Here is a 14765-nt window from a genome sequence, read left to right on the forward strand (position 1 = left end):
CCGCTCCCGCGGCATATGGAGGTTCCCAGGCTAGGGGTCTAATCGGAGCTGTAGCCACTGGCCTACGCCAGAGCCACAGCAACGCGGGATCCGAGCCGCGTCTGCAACCTACACCACAGCTCACGGCAACGCCGGATCGTTAACCCACTGAGCAAGGGCAGGGACCGAACCCGCAACCTCATGGTTCCTAGTCGGATTCGTTAACCACTGCGCCACGACGGGAACTCCCCTTATAATTATATTTATTTTTTGCCCAGCTTGGGCAGTCACTTCAGCATTGCCCGTACAACTTCCTCAACATCTACAGCATTTCTTTTCTCTCTTTTTTTTTTTTTTCTGTCTTTTTAGGGCCAAACCATTGCATATGGAGGTTCCCAGGCTAGGGGTCAAATCAGAACTATAGCTGCTGGACTATGCCACAGCCAAAGCAAGGCCAGATACGAGTTGTATCTGCAACCTACACCACAGCTCATGGCAACGCCAGATCCTTAACCCACTGAGTGAGGCCAGGGATCAAACCTTCATCCTCATGGATGTTAGTCAGATTCATTTCCACTGCTCCATGACAGGAACTCCCATCCATAACATTTTTAATTACACCAGTTATACTTGAATACTTATTTACATGCAAATTCTGCACAACATACTTGCAAAATATACAATAGCTGTGTGGGGAAACAAACCAAAAAAAATGAACTTGTGAAGAATGCTATAAGGTGGAGTTCCTATCAAGGCGCAGTGGAAATGAATTCAACTAGGAACCATGAGGTTTCAGGTTCGATCCCTGGCCTTGCTCAGTCAGTTAAGGATCCAGTGTTGCCATGAGCTGCAGTGTAGGTTGCAGACGAGGCTCGGACCTGGTGTTGCTGTGGCTCTGGCGTCGACCAGCAGCAACAGCTCCTATTAGACCCCTAACCTGGGAACCTCCATATACCGCAGGTGTGGCCCTAAAAAGACAAAAGGCAAAAGACAAAAAAAAAAAAAAAAAAAAAAAAAAATGCTGTAAGTAGAATGCTATAGATAAGTGTACACATTCTAGAAAAAAAAAAATGTGTATTTAACTATCTTTTAACCTAACCAAGCTAATACTACTGACCAATTCATAGATTATTCACATAGAGTAATAATGGCAACTTGCCCAGGTGAGAATGAGACACTTGCATATGTAATCTTAAAGAACTTAAAATATTGAGGGCTGCAGATATGTGAGGTAACAAATATTTCCTCTGATGTGTAGTAATGTGCTATGGTTTAAGTTGGAGATGGAATACAATGATTATAGATCAAGAAATGTGACCCTGAGGGTTTGAATGGGTTTTTATTGTATTTTTCAAGAGTAAATGAGTATATCATATTTCAAAACAACATGCTTTTAATGCTAATGTAAAACCATGAGTGCCTTTTTTCATATTTCACCCTTGATAGATTTCTTTGCTAAGTCTCAGTGTGACTAGTTATATTTAGAAATCCGAGTAAAATATTTGGACTCTTAGTGATCATTCAGTCTATTAGTGAGGAAACTGAGGCTCAAAGGGGCAAAATTACTTCTCAAAAGTCATACAGCTCTGGTGACTGAGCTGGATCTAGAGCTTGGTTTCAAGGTCAAGCTGCATTCCCAATGATTTCCATGCTGTCTGCCTGGGGGCATTGAGGGGTCTCAAAAGGCATGTTAGGACTACCTTAGTAGAGTGTTTCTCACTTTCTTCAGCTAGAATCCACTGCTTTTGAGTGGTTTCACATATTGTGGTTCTACCTACAAATCTGAACTAGAAAGAAGGATTCTAGTGTTAAGAGCATGTACATTTTTAAAAATTGTAAGCAGGCATTATTTATCCAAATGATGACTGAATTTTTTCTGTGTAGCTAATTGAGTACTAATACTCAATTTTAGTATGAAGTTCTAAATGACATGCATGTCATATATTTTTGTTTAAATTGGTTAAGTAATTACATAAAAAATATTTCTACAGATAAAGATGCAGTTCAACCTGGATAAAATCCTCCCTGTTGCTATCTTCACAATCAGCAGCGTTCTCCTTGATTTTGCCGGCATACTACCTAGCTATTTCAAAATGAAGAGAAATAAAATAGAGGCCATAAGATGAAAAAAAAAAAAAGAAGAAGAAGAAAGAAAAAAGGAAAAAAACAGCTAAGTTTAGGTTTCTACAAACTACTCAGCACTCACCTGGTAGAAGCCTGAAGTGTTGTTATGTACAAACGACTAGAAACCTATCAGATTCATACTCTTAAATAGCAGGAAATTTATTTTCACAGCTCTATTCCATCTCAAGAATTTGTATTCCCAGGGAATACAAATGCTGATATCAGATAAAAAAACAGCGCACATTTTCCTAAGTTCTTTTGCTTTTTATAATTAATGGTAAGAGTTCCCTTTCTAATATTATGGTGACTGTGGCCATGTTTTCCTAGGGTCATGAAATGGCCTATATTTAATTTTTGTGGGCTTTCTGGATTTCTAGTTAACCGGTATTTTCAAGGTTAATTCAGACTATTTAGTGCCTGAAATTTTTCATTGATCGTTTCATCCTTCCTTAATCCTAAAATATATTTGATTACCGAAATAAATTTGAACACAGTTAGAAAAAAAATTCAAGCATGAATATTTCTTAAAGTGGTTGTTTTCCCCCTTAGAACAAACTCAGTTTGCATAGTGATAATTCACAAACATTTGGGATTCCAGTTATGAACATCTTTCCTTTATTAGAGAATTAAGATCCGTGAAAATGGAAGCGCGTTTCAAAAATATCAGGAGCATGGATTTCTCTTAAAATTTTTTTAACTTTCACAGAAAATTAAGATTTTTCTGAGCTATAATTTCATTCTTTTGACACACTCTAATAGATGTATAGCTTTCCTCAGCACAGCTGTTTTCCTTCACTACCTGTGGTGATGTGGTTGCAATATTAAAAACCAAAGGTGTGCACTAAACTCTGGCCATAATGTTTCTAAACTAACCCAACATGAGGAGAAAAGTGATTAGAAAGGCGACAGTTTCCAATGGAAGATGGATAACCTATTTCTAGAAGCTACTGAAAAAAAATCTAATTGCTTTCCTCCTGTTTTTGGATATTTCCACCAGTTCAGGAAGGACATAAAAGTGTGAAAAACTTCACCTTGCTGTTACTTAGGTTTCTTTCCTGAAACTGCATACAGCAATAGGTCTCCAAAGCAAATTTTTGAGAGAACTGACTAATGTGCTTAAGAGAGAAAAGATGAAAGTGTTTTTGTGTCTATGGATGAGTAGGTAACTAAATAATTATTGATTTAATGAACATTATGATGTGCCTACTATGTGGCAGGCACGGAACTGGACAAAAGCAAATAATATAGAGTCTTTGCCCTGGATCAGCTTAACATATTAATTCTAATGTGACATAAGTACTAATAGTCAGTAAGAAAAATGACTGTGGTAGTCTTGAGAGAGAGAATGCCTCAAATATCACCCTGGTGCCCTTTTAGGACTTTGCAAAATGCGTTTTAAGCCAGTTCTGCCCAAACCTACATTAGGGTAGCAATTTACTATGGGATGACAGATATAATATCTATTTTCAAGTTCTATAAAGCTTAACATAATATACCAAAAATACATCATGAAATCTGGGAATATTTGAGCTGATGGATGAAAGCAGGAGCCTCGGAGCTGTCCTATGACTGTTCTCCATGGCATGTATTATGGAAGGAACATCAGCTTTGATCTAAATCCAAGTTCTTCCAGTTATAAATTAAATTAGCAGAAGCAAGTCGCTTAGTTTTCCTCAGTCTTGGTATCCTTATGCGTAACACTTAGCTAAAAATAATATCTGCCTTGCTAGATCACTGTCAGAATCAATTGAACAAATGTATGTGAACATACTGTAAAATTTGCACTGTTGAAGTCCAGTCAAAAGTGGCTTGTTTATAGCAAATTCACAACATCCTTTAATCAACATGGAAACAATATTGCTGTAGTGATAGTACCACCTTTTCCGATGAAGAATGCTTGCCATGTCTGTTAGAAACCCTGACTGAAAGTGACTGCAATGCTATGAGTAGTCATGGTTAATATTACCATGTGGCTATTTTCATTTTTAAGTAACAACTTTTTGACTTCATGGAAAGAGTCTACTTTTTTTTTTCTTGAGAAGGTTACCAACTATTTAAAACATAAAAAAACTGAACTAATAAATCAAAAGGGAAAATGAAATGAGAATCATTTCTATAATCACATGATGAAGTGTTAAGAACTTATGTCCTGAAAAGAAAGGAACTGTATTGGTTGGGATGTTTTTGGTTGTGAATGTCAGAAGATCTAACAAACACTGGTTTATGTCAAAAGGATACTGATAACTTAACAAGAGTCTAGTTATAAGCAATTCCAGAGCTTGTTCAGTAGCTCAACTATGGTAGGGCTCTGGGTCAGCATCTTTGACATTATCTTCAATGTCTATCAGGCTGTTGCTTAGGGCAGTCACAAGATGTATATTTCCAAGCATCAGTTCTTTACATCAATCAATTATCTCAGACAGGAAGAATAGGAGCACCCCAAGAAAATCTTTTAAAAATACTTATCCCCGCTGTCAGAAAGCAAAATAATACCCAGAAAGCCCCTGAAGAGTTCCCCTTACATTTGATTGGAACAGAACTGGGTCACATGACCGCCAGTAACTATAGGGGAAGCTGAGAAAATAAATATCCACCAAAAGAGCTTATGGCCATACTATAAGGGCCTTAGACCAATCATGATTCACTTCTTAGGGCTAAGCACATTGTGACCAAACAAAATCCTTAGGGCAAAGGAGGGCGGAGAAAGACTGTCATTGGAGTTCTTGTTGTGGCTCAGTGGGTTGGGATGCCAACATTGTGTCTGTGAGGATGCAGGTTCGATCTCTGGCCTCGCTCAGTGGGTTAGTTGCCACAAGCTGCGATGTAAGTTGGAGATGCAGCAGCACAAAAAGAAAGAAAGAAAAAAAAAAAGGCTGTTGGAAAGCTTCCTGGTGGTATCCCTCTGAGATATTTTAAATGTGTATATAAAACTAGTTAATGAGCTAGACCCGATACAAAAGAAATACTGTCCTTGACGTCTTTTTATTTTTATATTTTTGCTTTTTAGTGGCATATGGAAGTTACCATGCTAGGGGTCGAATCAGAGCTATAGCCGCTAGCCAGAGCCATGCCAGATTTGAGCCGCATCTACTACCTACACCACAGCTCATGGCAACACCGGATCCTTAACCCACTGAGCGAGGCCAGGGATCAAATCTGCATCCTCATGGATACTAGTTGGGTTTGTTTCTGTTGAGCCACAATGGGAACTTCCTGTCCTTGACTTTTAAAAGAGAGATTCTAAAAACCGGAGTCTGAATTTTAAGGTTCTAGTAAAGAAAGTCCAGTAAAGCAGCAAATAAAATATTATATATTATAGCAAAAAAATGTCAGGCTGAAAGCCATTTGTGTCTGTCCTTCCCTGAAGCATGCCCACTCTATGACTCAGGCTGCTTTCTCTCTTGTGAAGTACTGATCCTCTGAAATGGTTATTTTAGTGTTTTAACCATCATGTTCTTATCCATCTAAGTATGAGTTTTGTGATTAATTACAAAGTGTAGAGTTCTTGTCAACCCATCAGCCTTTTCTATTAATTTAAAGTTTTGTTTCCTAGGCTAGACTTTGATAATACAAACAGAAACAGTTAAGAACCAACTCTCACCTGCTAACTCAAAAAGGGGCTGTGCAATTTGCCCTCTTTTCATGTAATATCTCATTGATAGCTGCTTTTACATCATTCCCTGTTTTGTTAAAGCTAGATCTAAGTTGTGATAAATTGCTTTTTTATAAATGCTGTCTCTTCAACTCCCACTGGATCTAGCCAAAGATATGCCATCTCTTGATTCCACTGAATATCCTCTAAGAAGGAACATTAGTTTCAGAAGGAACATTAGCTGAGGACAGCCAAGAAAGGTGATGACAATGTGTATTAGTTCAGACTTTGGATCCCTACTAAATTTTAAAAAGTGATCAGTCTTAGGGCTTATTTCTTTTGATACTGAAAATTTTACAAAGCTTGCTTTTTCCTCTTACAATGTAAATAAATTACAATTATAGTTATAATAAATTATAACAGCATTTTTGTCATACCAGATATCAGATGAAATGAATCCATTGGCAAAAAAAAAAAAAAAAAAAAAGAGAGAGAGAGAGAATAAATTCATACAATTACAACTTCTCCCTACCATCTTCCCATTCAGCTTATACCATCTCTCAGTCTGGCTGCAGATATTAGTAAGTAATGGAATAATACACAGGAAATGAATAGCCCCTCCTCTGCCCTGTAAATCAGAAAAGTCATTTATAGGAGCTGAGTGAATGGAGGGAGAGGGAGAGGTGTGTGGCAAGGGAATTGAACTTTAATGGCCCCTTAAAAGCTGTAACTGTCTCTCTCTCTGCCAGTCTGTCTGTCTCTCGCCTTCCCTCCCACCCCATCTTTCTCAGTATTGTCCCCTCCATTCTTTTTTCTTTCTTTCAGTCCCATTCTCTCTCTCTTCCAGTTTAGAAATCTCTTAGATCTAGGGACCTACTGTCTTACTGAAATGTGACCTGTTTGTTTTAAACATTGAATGAAAACTTCCCCGAAGTACCTAAGTCACTCCCTGTTGTAAACTTTCCTCTTATTTGACAATGGGATACTTGGTTACTGATCTCCCGTGGTGGCCCTTGTTTTTTATCTGTGTGGCTTCTGCAAACTGTTAATTTTGTAGTTCAACTCTATATTGTCATGAAAGAAGTCAAGAGTCATGAAAATAATCAAGATTTGAAAATAGGAGTTCCCACTGTGGCTCAGCACTAACGAACCTGACTAGTACCCACGAGGATGCAGGTTCCATCCCTGACCTTGCTCAGTCAGTTACGGATCCGGCATTGCTGTGAGCTGCATGTAGGTTGCAGATGCGATTTGGATCCCATGTTGCTGTGGCTGTTGTGTAAGCCAGCAGCTGTAGCTCCAATTTGACCCCTAGCCTGGGAACTTCTATTTGCTGCTGGTGTGGCCCTAAAAGGAAAAAAAGAAGAAAGATTTGAAAAGAAAAAGGTCATCAAAACATTCTTTGGAATGTATTTCTACTTATATTCAAATATGGACAGTGTGGTAAACTGAGAGTTTTCAAAATTCAGACAAGAAAATGAATGGCTCTATCAAGTTCTAAAGCAGAAGGTATAAGGAGTTATCATTCTTTTTGATCTATTTTCCACTACTTCTTTTCCTTTTTCCAGTTTTGGGCTAGGAATGAACTCTCTCACTTCTTAAGACCCCAGCAGATCATCCAAGCCATCTAATTCTTGATTGTACATTTGAAATCACCTGGGAAACCTCAAAATTTTTGATGCTTGAATGTCTTCCAGAAATTATGACATCATTAGTCTTTAGTAAGCCATGGACATCAAGACTCTTTTTTTAAGTCCCAGGTGATTATAATACCCAACCAAAGTTGAAAGCCATTGATTGTTATAGAAGAAGTTGTAAAACAATAATGGAAAAACATGTTTGGTGGGCAGATCACTTTGTGCAAGACTGTGCTAGTTAAGTTAGAGGTTTGGCTGCTGTGACAGAAATAACAGTGGCTTAAACACAATAAAATTTGTTTCTGTCTCATATAACAGGCTGAACTAGTAGGCATCTCTGCTTTGAGAAATTATTAGAGGCCTAAGGTCTCTATCATGTTGCTTTGCCTTCATTCACGCGGTTCAGAACAACTCACCACTATGTCCATTTTCCAGTTAGCAAAATGGCACACTCTTTCCTTTTAAGGAAACAACCCAGAAATTGCACATGTCACTTCTACTCCCATCCAATGGACCAGAACTTAGTCATAAGGCCAAATCTTGTTGCAAGGAAAGCATGGCACATAGCCTTTAATATAAGCAGCTATGTCCTCTAATAAAACTTCGGTTCGATTATTCTGAGGACAAAGGAGGAAATATTGGAGAAAAAGTGACGAAAACATTTTACTGTCTTTCCAAGGTGAGGTCTTTGGGGTCCTGAAGTAGTTGGATTCAGCAAGAGAGAAATGGTGGGAGAGGAGAGATAGAACTCAGTGGTTAGAGAAATGATTTCAGTGTTCACGGTATTGGAGTAGGAGTCATCCAGGAGCTGGCTTGGGTGAGTCGAGCAGTGATAGGTGAGATTTCCAGAGTAAAGGAAGTGCAGGACCACAGGACTATAAGCCTCACTGTGTGGAAACCACCGTACAGAAGGCTTTTGTCACCTGATCCTCTGCTGTGAAAGCTGTTGCTTTTCTCATCCTATGTACTAATAACTAATATAAAATGGGGCTACTTATCAGGTCATATTCTGATCCCTGGAAAGGCTTGGGAAAAAATGATTTTTACAGCATAGGATTGCAAAAACTTAGTGCTGAATGAGGGATTTACACTTTTCTTGCAAACACAAGCCACTGCTGGTAGGCACAGAACACTGGGTGTGTTGATTGCTAACGTGATTTATTGCCATCCCTGTTTATTCAGCAGCATTCTATGACCTTTCTTCCACAGTGTCCTCTGCCTTGATAAAATCGCTCTATTCTATGTCAGGTCCTTTTAATTTTTTTTCAGAATCAAGTATGAAACAATTTCAATGTATTCAATTCTAACTTTTTTTGCTCATTTTTTATTCCTTGAGGACTGAATAATACATTTAGAAGTTGAAGAAGGCACCTATACACAGTGCCTTTAACTTTTTTTGTCTAGATTTTCAGCCTTGCCTCAGAAGAACCTTTCTTTTTTACAGAAGAACTTTGGGTGTCCAATGTTGGTCACTTGGATCTGAAATTAATTATATCTATCCCCCAAATATGAGGAATCATCTAACTGGGCACATGAGGGGATAATTGCACATATAAGAAAGAACAGTAATGAGGTAGTTATGCACAAAAGTAGCAGCGTAAAAAGTGGGGGCAGGGAAGAGAAGACTTAGGAAAGGACCCTGGAACCCTAGTGGTCCACCCACCCATCCATCAACCCAATGAAATATCTCGCAAAGTATCAATCTCTATAGAACTCACTAGGATTCAAAGATTATTATGCTTCCAGTATTTGAAGAGTTTATATGTCATAACTTGAGCAGACCCAGTTTTGAGGAAAGAAAGGAAGTCTGTCAGGAAGAAAGGAAGGAAGGGAGATTATGCACCAAGTGTGTCCTAACTACTATGGAAAGCTTTACATATATCATCTTATTAATGATCAGGACAAAGGGAGAGAAAGGCCAATATCACAATTTAGTAGAAGAATACAAATGCATAAATACGTGTAACCCCATGTCATTAGTACTATAATAAGAGTAGAAACCCAGATGACAGACAGGCTGACTTTGCCTAGGATTGACAAAGAAAGCTTCCCAGAGGAGCCCACATTTCAACTCAGTCTGATGAATGATCAGGAGCTGCCCAGGTTGAAAGGTGGGGAGGACACTTTAAGTAAAAAGAACATTGCGCACAAAAGTGTAGCAATGTAAGGAATAGGGTAAGCTTGGACACTGTGGAGTGGTTAAGAGCTAAGATGAAGGACTGGAGAAGTAGATTGGGATTCTCTATGCCAAGCTAAAGCATTGGAATTGTATTAAAATGTAGGTAACAGGGAGCTATTGAAATTTTGTAAGCATGAGAATATAACATCATCTGATTTATGTTTTGGAAAGATGACCGAGATAAATAAGCAAAGGAGGAAAAGACCAAGGACACTCATCTTCACCTAGCAAATATTTATTGAGTACTTACTATGTTCTGGGCATGTTATAAGCGCTGAAGATACAGCACCCACCTAAATAATAAAAATTCTTGAAGATCCCACTGTGCCACCTTGGGTTAATTATCTGCCTTGTCTCTGTGGTAACACAGGTCACAGCTGCAGCTCAGATTTGATCCTTGGCTGGAAACGTCCATATGCCACAGGTGCAGCCAAAAAATAAAAATTATTGCCCTCATGCAGCTTTAGGGAAAGAAAGAGGCTATAAACAAATATAACTGTTCAAGTGGCGATAAGTGCTGTGGAGAAAATTAAAGCAGGGAAGGAAGATGGATACTTTCTTTGCAACTGGATGATTCCTTCACCCTATATATATTATAACTTCCCATTGAGAAGGACGGGAACATTTGCACAAAGACTGAAAGAGAAGAGGGAGCAAGCCTCTGTGGGAAGAGAATTTTAGGCAGATGGATAAGTACCAAGCCCTCTATATTATATGAGAGCTCTGGAAACCCAAGATGCCAAAAGAGAGCGATTTAAGACTTACAAGCCCATATTTATATGAAGGAGGAACTGAGCCAAAGAAATAGTGATAACCTCTTATATACCATTCAGAACTTCTTGTCATTTGTCTAAAAGCATTTGAGTTTGACAGGATCTTCTTTTACAGATCATTGTTGGGGCAGAATTTTGGACAGAGGTAACTAAACTATTTCCTGCTATCACTCAAGACCAGAAATTTTGCATTTAATACAAAAGCCCAGTTGTCATGCCAAAGCTAAGAGAGTATTTCTCTGTTTCCTTTGCAATTTTAAATCATTCATTTCATTTTCAGATGCTCAAAATCCATACTTGATGACCACATTTAAGGGAACTCTTCCTCAAACCCAAGAAAGCCATTGATTGGATGGCACACGTAGAAACCCTTCAGTAAATAAGCAAGATGAGTGAAAATGGGAATGTGTCTGGCTGATCATGGTCTAGCTGAGTGCACTGCACACACAGAGATAAAAATGAAGCTGGAATCTGGAATGAGATCATTAGTATATACCATCCTGTAACTGTAGTCAGACCACACACATTTTTAATGCATTGAACCCACCTTGAAATGCCCCTCCAGTCCCTGGAGAAGAAAGTACTAGAAAAAAAAAGGGGGTGGGGGGTGGGGGGAGGATGCCGAGTGATCCATAATGCTGTCAATGTCACAATTCATCCTGAACAGCAGAATAAAGTTAATAGGGAAAGTTCTTTAGTGCTTGTTCAGCTGCTGCCTGCCACCCAATTCTATGGCAGAAAAGTGAGGAGGAAATAGATATATCATTATAGAATGTATCAATAATAAATTATAGATATGTCATATATAAGGAGCAGTCCCCTTATTTATTTGAAGTATCAATCTTTAGGAGTGTGTATTTGACCACTCAATGCCAAAAAAATATAGACCTTCTTAAGTCATTTTTTGACTATTGATACTTTAATAATTAATTAAATTAATTAGTCAAAAATATTGAAGACAAGAATTGAAAAGTGTCAAGGAAAAAGAAGTAATTCTCTTCCCAGTCTTCAATAAAAAAAAAATTGCCTTGGAATAAACACTGAATCTATTTATAGCATTCATAAAGGAACCCTTCTGGAATCAACTATTCTATCTGAACTTTAAGCATTATTTTTCAGCTCAGAGAATTTCATGGTTTATAGTAAAATATTTTCATTCCAAAGCTATGTACCTTTACCTCCTAAAAATATTTCCTAAACCCCTCTAGCATTGCACTACTTGGACATGGAGTCAAGAACTTAAGACAATTCAACTGAAAGCTATAAAACATCTATTTAGATGTTAAACACCTTCTGTGTTCAAGGTGCCAACTGGGCAATGTACAGCAGGAAATGCAAACTGAGTAAAACCTAGGAACGTCGGAGGTAAAGTAAAAACTGATAGTAGGTGACAGAGAATTTGCTCAGTGCCCTAAGGGTTCGTAGCGGAGAGAGATGACTATGGGTTAGAGAAATCAAGGAAGGCTTCAAGGAAATGCAACATTTGACTTGGAACCTTGATGGGTGGGTAGGATTTCAGTAAGCAGAGATTAGGTTGGTTTGAGCAGGGTGGAGAAGACAATTCAGGTAAAGAAGGGACCTATTTGAGAGGAAAAATTCCTGTTTTACTGGAGCGTGTATGTATGTGGTAGTAGCCAGACGAAAGCTGGAAGGTGGACAGAAGTCATGGAGTCTGTGGACTCGGATGTCAGCCTGCAGTCTGGACTAGACTCAGTCAGCAGTGGGGCTCCACTGAAGTCGATGTGACATGATGTGACATGACACTGCTCTGTTTATGCTCTGATGCCCATGCTTTTGTACTCAGTCACATTCGCCTGCTGAAAGGATGAGGTTGGTTCTCCAGCCCTGAGGGAGAGATTGGTTCTGTAGTACAGATTTACTTGGAGGGCAGAGCACGGTAGGGGGCATTTCGGTAAGTTCCTCCCACTTCCCCCAAGGACAGTCTAGTTGCTGAAAGTGGCCTCTGTGTCTTGGCTATTTAAGTGTCATCTGAGCTCCTGAATATCCTTCAAAATGAAGGAGGAAAACATCATCATCCACAAATACTTTTTAGGTGTAAATTTAAAAAATATAAATTTATAATAAATTAATCAAATAAAAATTGAAATAGATGAACAGCAGCAGTTCTTCCCTGCTCCAGATTGGTGGGAAAGCAGCACTCCCAGCCGGAAGCTAAACAAAAGCTTGAATTGAGAACAGGAAAGGGCTGAGGTCAAGGATGGGACACCCAGTAGATGGGCCATGGAATCCTTGCCTTTGCAGGGCTGCACTATTATACACTACCTTCTTAGACAACTTTTTAAAGTTCTAATATAAGAAAGGCAAGAATAATGTTAGGTGTTTAGCAAGATACAAAAGAAGTGGTATTCATTCCAGAAACACAGAAATGAAAAAGAAGCTTTAACCTATTAATGATGTGTACCATAGGTAACATATAAAGTCCCAGAGTGTTTTCTGCTAGGTTATGTTCAGCACACATAAACCTCATCTAAACACCGTCTTACTAAGGGACTGTTTGCCCTGTTTGTCTGTTCTGGTACCAGGAGTTAGCCTGTTGTGGTTAGTTGAGTTTGTAATCCATATACAGACTTTAATAGTACATAAAATGGTTCTTTAACTGAGATTTTTCAAAGACAAGGAAAACTTAAATATGACTGAAACCCCTGTAGAATGAGAACCTTACTGTATAAACTCTTATTTGATAAGACCAGAAGCAGTACTATGTTAGTTAATACAAAAAATTTGGTAGAAGCCCCAAATCCTAAAAAAAAAAACGTAATAATAAAACATGCTCTGGCGATATTTTGAGGTAGAGTCAAAGACTTTTTCCCCAAGTGCAGATCTGTGTTCTAAAGACTTTTTTGCATAAGTCACACCCATAATGCATCTATTTTTAGTTTCATTTATTTAAAGGAAAGCAAACATTTCTGAGGCAGTCTTAATCTAGAACCTTATGGACTTTTATGATTCTTATTGCATTCTTTTAACATTTTTTTTGCTCACCCCTATTGTAACAATTATCAATAATCTTTTTTAGTGATTTAAGTTTATTAAGACTTTCCAAAGCATTCAATTTAATTTTCGGAATAACAACTACTCTCTTTTTGCTATCCCAGTTTGTTGATTTTCACAATATTTAATTAAATATGCTTAATCTAATTAATTAAAACACTACAGTCACAAGTCTAATTAGTCCAAACAGGCTTGGGAACAAATACAACGGACTCTTGGTTAGTAAACCACAGCAGAAGTGGGAGCAGAAGTTCTTGTATATATTGGAGAGTAGTTACTGCCCTCATGTGCTCAGCCTGTTGTGCATACCAGAAAATTCAGTTCACAGAAGGAATGGAGGGCATCTGGGAATCTGGCAAGTTAGTTAAGTGGAAGTGGTTGAGAATGCCTACTGTATAAAGTTAGCTATGTGGTTAGTTTACGTGTATTTAATTACCCATAGTACACTTTGTGATTCTAGATAAACATCCCTAAAGAAATGGTTAAACACACATAGATGAACACATACTTAAAATGAAGATATTTTGTCAGGTGAGGATAAAGGAAATGCTGGCTCTGGTCCTGTTGTGAGCTCTGTTTGTATGCTGATGATATTCTTGAGTGTTTTACCCTAAATGTCCATCGGTGTTGTAATTTCTCTATATCAGGGCTTTTATGTTAATTAAAGAAACTTGAAACTCCTTAAAATATAGATAGTGCTTATTTTATAGGCTTTTCTAAGAAAGTGAAACCATGAATGTAAAGTGTTAAGCACAGAGCTGATGAGCTCTACCTTCTCCATCCCATTTGCTTTTTTTTTTCTTTTCTTTTCTTTCTTTCTTTTTTTTTTTTTTGTCTTTTACCTTTTCTAGGGCCACTTCCCGCGCCGTGGCATATGGAGGTTCCCAGGCTAGGGGTCCAGTCGGAGCTGTAGCCACCAGTCTACACCAGAGCCACAGCAACGCAGGATCCGAGCTGTGTCTGTGACCTACACCACAGCTCACAGCAACGCCGGATCCTTAACCCACTGAGCAAGGCCAGGTACCGAACCCGCAACCTCATGGTTCCTAGTCGGATTCATTAACCACTGCGCCATGACGGGAACTCCCCCATTTGCTTTTGAATGCTGGTGTCCAAAATTCAGACTTTGAGTAAAGTCTTCTTCAAAAGCATATTGACCAACTTGAAGGGGTTCCCACTGGCCAAATATGGAACAATCCAAGTATCAGAAGGAACAATGACAGGACTTGACTAAACACATTAAATTTTTAAACTACCTATGAATTCATATAAATAGGAAATAAATTTAAAGGAGAGAGAAGAGAGAGCCCTTCTCTAGCAAAAAAAAAAAAAAAAAAATCAATTAGTCAATGTAGAAGAAAAGAAGTAAGAAATTATCATTTTAAAACCAGCACAGTAATTACAATTACTCAGGCAAAAATTATCAGTGGATGCTAAAACATGGGTGAAAGAACACTGGAGTGGAGCAT

General features: G+C 38.3%; 1 protein-coding gene across 8 annotated transcripts in view; it reads right to left on the reverse strand.

Annotated features, from left to right (window-relative positions):
* Positions 1–14765, reverse strand: part of LOC110259416 (uncharacterized) — a 171559-nt gene that overhangs the window by 100027 nt on the left and 56767 nt on the right. The window contains exon 4 of one of the 8 annotated variants that reach the window (XR_014838199.1): positions 1300–4919. The exons of the other annotated variants lie outside the window; for them this stretch is intronic. The gene's annotated coding sequence lies outside the window, so the exon portion shown is untranslated. Of the gene's footprint in view, positions 1–1299; positions 4920–14765 lie in introns of those variants that run through there. 8 annotated transcript variants of the gene reach the window in all.

The sequence above is a fragment of the Sus scrofa genome, chromosome 2, assembly GCF_054392235.1.
Source record: "Sus scrofa isolate SSC_HxYL_T2T_F1_AM1 chromosome 2, Sscrofa_HxYL_maternal_Yorkshire_Landrace_v2.0, whole genome shotgun sequence".
Taxonomy (NCBI): Eukaryota; Metazoa; Chordata; class Mammalia; order Artiodactyla; family Suidae; genus Sus; species Sus scrofa.